The sequence below is a fragment of the Suncus etruscus genome, chromosome 4, assembly GCF_024139225.1.
Source record: "Suncus etruscus isolate mSunEtr1 chromosome 4, mSunEtr1.pri.cur, whole genome shotgun sequence".
In the NCBI taxonomy this organism is placed as follows: domain Eukaryota; kingdom Metazoa; phylum Chordata; class Mammalia; order Eulipotyphla; family Soricidae; genus Suncus; species Suncus etruscus.
Window position 1 is genome coordinate 15,205,925 of NC_064851.1, and position 4,902 is coordinate 15,210,826.

Here is a 4,902-nt window from a genome sequence, read left to right on the forward strand (position 1 = left end):
CCCCACCCACCTCCTTACTGGGGAATCCAGAAGAATTTTGGGGAATCCAGACCCGACAGCTTCCTGAGGCCCTGCATAGGTGGGCGCTTGCTCCAGGCACCCCTCTAATGTGCATCAGTAGAAAGAGGTGCGAGGAGTCATTCTGCTGGATCTGACTGTTGGTTTGGCTCAGCATGCTGAGCTTGGCTAGAGGTGCTCATCGCCAGGTTGTTCCTGGCCCTCTCCCCGGCTGCCACCTCTCAGAATCCCTGAGGTAGGCCGCTGTGTGCTTAGGGAAGCCCCCATCCTTCTTCAAGGTGCTGTTACTTTACAGATACTACAGAGGCTTTGGGGGGGTGTCGAGGAGGTGGAGATCTTATATTTCCGGAATGAGTCTAGAAAGAACCAGATGGGCCAGCTCACAGGCTCTGTTCTGGGGGGGTCGGGGGCTTGCTCGGGTTGAAAGGCAGAGCAAAGCGGGAGAGCCAATGTAGAGCAAGCACCAATCCTTCCTCCTCTAGATCGGCGAGAGCAGTAACTTCAGCTGAGTCTCCAGAAAACTGGTCCAGGATTCACAGTCCTGCCGAATTCCTAGTCCAGAGGGGGTTCCCCCTTGCCATAAGCCTTTGTTGTACTTCTTAGAATGTTCCTAGGGGAGAACATTGAAAAATTCCCACTTCCCCATAAAACCTCCACCAAGTGAAGACTGAGGAATGGTGAAGCAGCAGCTCAGATCCTTCACAATTGTCCCCTGCATGGGGAGGAAGGTGTCTGCACCAGCCCCCAGAAATGACTGTTCAGCCTCTGGCCTTGTCTTCCATAGTTAATGATCAGAGAGACTGAGAAAAAAGAGGTTTTTTTGTTTTTTTTTTAAAGAGACTACCACGGGTCCCTAGGGCCTCATCCTGAAATTTATTTTTCTTTGTATGAATATGTGTAAATGACTGAAAAAAATAATAAAACTGTAAAATATTTGTATGAAGAGTAAATAGAACTGACCTAATTTTGAGTTCTGCCTGATGTGACATTAGGGTGCTGGGAGGTGGGTGGGGTGTCTGGGGTGGGGGAGATTTGTACAGATTCTTCGCTTTCAGATATCTCCTGGATGGATCAGTTCCCTGCCCTCTAGTTCAGAAATTGAGCATCTTCTTTTTTTGGGTAGGGGCTGGCTTGGGGACCATATGGGACATCGGGGATCAAACCCAGGTCTGTCCTGGGTCAAGCCGCATGCGAGGCAAATGTCCTACCACTGTGTTATCACTCTGGTCCTTTTGTCCTTTTTTTTTTTTTTTTAAATCAAGCATCATCTATGTTCTGGGAGGCTGTGAATGAGAGGGACAAAGTCCCCATGCCATGGGAGTTTACAGCTCAACAGAACAGGTTGCTGTACACATTTCATATATTGGAGTGACTGTAACAGGAAACATACAGTGTTGAAACTGTCAGGTTGATCACATGGGTCATGTGTGTGCCGTGGTAACTCTTTACCAAGTGGGCATAGCCTCTTCAGGACTCATCTGTACTTCATTTTCTCTTTTGACTCTGCAATTAAAACACTTAATACCAGGGCCAGAGCGATAGCACAATGGTAAGGTGTTTGCCTTGCACGTGGCCAACACAGAACAGACCCTGGTTGAAATCCCAGGCATCCCATATGATCCCCTGAGCCTGCCAGAAGTGACTTCTGAGCATAGAGCCAGTAGTAACCCCTGAGCGCTGCTGGGTGTGACCCCCCATCCCCCAAAAAAAACCCCAAACTTAAAAATTAGAACAATTCTGCATTTCAGTATAACTGAATATAGAGATTCACTTTGCTATTTTATCCCAATACATGTATGGCCTCTGCTATCATCAGTAGCCATCGTCTAGAATAGGCATTTGTTAAAACTAAACATCGAGGGTCCAGCACAACAGTATAGCAGGCAGGGCGCTTGCCTGGCCATGCAGCTCATCCGGGTTTAATCCTCAGTATCCTGTATGGTTCTCTGAATACTGCTTGGAATGATTCCTGAGTGCAGAGCCAGGAGTAACTCCTGAGCATCTCCAGGTGTGACCCCAAAAACAAAACAAAATAAACAACAAAATGGAGTAATGGCTGACACCATAGTCATTCCATGCCCAGATTTTTTTTTTTTTTTTTGGGTGTGGTGAGGACAGAGTTAAAAGTAAGCACCAAGGAAAGAATTACGCAGAAAACTGCTTTGATGGAAAACTGCCAATCAACAGAATGCAAGCCCAGGTCTATGTAGCCTTGTAGTGAGGAGGACAAGCAACTAGACTTGTTCCCAAACTGCTTACTTTGCCCTGACATTGAAGATTTATGCCCCTATTGAACACCTGCCTTTGCTCCTACGTACCTTTACAAAGCAGCTACCACTCTGACAATGGAGCCAAGACTTGTTTGTGTGTTCTCAACCCTCCTCCCACCCTTTGTCACATAGCTTAAATGCCACAGGAAAGCCATACCCAGCCTGCTCAGGGTTTACTACTGTGTCTGTGCCCAAAGGTCACCTCTGGTGCTCAGAACCAGAGAGGGTCCAGAAATCAAATCCAGGTCAGCTGCATCAAGACAAGTTCCTTGCACATTGTACTATCTCTACTGCATTTATATGAAGGATAAACTTATATGAAGGATGCTTTCTGGTGGTGTAAGTTCTGTGGGTTTGAGTAAATATTTGACCACCTGTGTCTGTCATGATTCATCACTGCCCTAAAAATTCTGTGTTGTGGGGCCGGAGAGATAGCATGGAGGTAAGATATTTGCCTTGCATGCAGAAGGTCGGTGGTTTGAATCCCAGCATCCCATATGGTCCCCGAGCCTGCCAGGAGCAATTTCTGAGCATAGAGCCAGGAGGAACCCCTGAGTGCCACTGGGTGTGACCCATAAACCAAAAGCCCCCCCCCCCCAAAAAAAAATTCTGTGTTATCTGTTCACCAGGTATCTTTGTCTACCCAACCAGGCATTTTTTGTTTTTGTATTTGTTGTTTGTTTCTGGGCCACACCCAACAGTGCTCAGAGGTTACTCCTGGCTCTGTGCTTAGAAATTACTCCTGGCAGGCTCAGTGGGCCATATGGGATGCCGGGTGGGGGGGGGGGGGGGGGGGGGGGGGGGGGGACGGGGAGGTGTCAAACCCGATGGACCACGTGGAAGGCAATTGCCTTACCCACTGTGCTATTGCTCTGGCCCCACAACCAGGTACTTTTTATATTACTCAATTTTTTTTTTGTGAGGGAACACAACACTGTTTGGGGCCTACTCCAGGCCCAGCCATTTGTGGAACAGGGCCTTACCCTACACTCTCCAGCCTGAATGTAACTCCTTATTATTGTATGTGGTGGGGGCAGTTTGGAACCTACTCAGTGATGCTAAGGATTTACTCCTGGCTCTGTTCAGGGATCACTCCTGGCGCGGCTTGGGGCACCATCTTTGGTGGTGGGGATGGTACCTGGATGAACACATGCCAGACAAACACCCTCTGCCCTGTACTTTCTCTCTAGCTGCTCAACAACTCCCTTTCCTTGAATGGCTACAACCTTAGATATTTTCTACAAAACTTTGAACCAGGTTTGAGATTTTTCTTTCTCAGGAGTCATTATGAGCCTCTTCATTGACTTGGAAATGCTCTACTGGCAATTCCTTCTTTTCTTCCGACAGATGGCTCAGCATCTGAGCTTTCTGAGAATCCAGGTCATTGTGAAGAGCTATAAACATTCTCACCTGCTGTTGTGAAACTCTACATGTGCTTCTGCTGGGTTCTTCCATGTTGCTGAGAACAAGGACCTTTCAAGGAGAGTCCCTTATTGTGCTTTTTCCACATTCCCCGCCCCCCCCCTTTGGTTTTTGGGTCCAAAACCAGCATTGTTCAAAATTTTCTTCTCTGTGCTCAAGCAGGAATCACTTCTGGCTGGCTCAGGGGATCAACTGAGATGCCAGGGATTGAACCTGTGTGTAAGGCAAGTCCCCAACCTGAGGAGCTATTGCTTCTCTACTTTTCTGTCTTCCCTTCTTGGCTTCTCTAGCTCCTTCCTTCCTTCCTTCCTTCCTTCCTTCTTCTTCCTTCCTTCCTTCCTTCCTTCCTTCTTCCTTCCTTCCTTCCTTCCTTCCTTCCTTCCTTCCTCCCTCCCTCCCTCCCTCCCTCCCTCCCTCCCCCTTTCCTTCCTTCCTTCCTTCCTTCCTTCCTTCCTTCCTTCCTTCCTTCCTTCCTTCCTTCCTTCCTTCCTTCCTTCCTTCCTTCCTTCCTTCTCCTCCTTCCCTTCGTCCGTTTTTGGGGGCCACAACCTCCTTCCTTCCTTCCTGCCTTCCTTCCTTCCTTCCTTCCTTCCTTCCTTCCTTCCTTCCTTCCTTCCTTCCTTCCGTCCTTCTTCTCCTCCTCCCTACCTCCCTCCCTTCTCCTCCCTCCCCCTCCCTTTCTTCTTTCTTCTTCTTTCTTTCTTTTTCTTTCTTTCTTTCTTCTTTCTTTCTTTCTTCTTTCTTTCTTTCTTTCTTCTTTTCTCTTCTTTTCTTTCTTATCGTCTTTCGTTCTTCTTTCTTCTTTCTTCTTTCTCTCTTTCTCTCTCTCTCCCTCCCTCCCTCCCTCCTCCCTCCTTCCTTCCTTCCTTCCTTCCTTCCTTCCTTCCTTCCTTCCTTCCTTCCTTCCTTCCTTCCTTCCGTTTTTGGGCCACACCTTCCTTCCTTCCTTCCTTCCTTCCTTCCTTCCTTCCTTCCTTCCTTCCTTCCTTCCTTCCTTCCTTCCTTCCTTCTCCCTCCCTCCCTTCTCCCTCCCTCCCCCTCCCTCCCCCTCCCTTTCTTTCTTTCTTTCTTTCTTTCTTTCTTTCTTCTTTTCTTTTCTTTCTTTCTTTCTTTCTTTCTTTCTTTCTTTCTTTCTTTCTTTCTTTCTTTCTTCTTTCTTTCTTTCTTTCTCTCTTTCTCTCTCTTCTCTCTC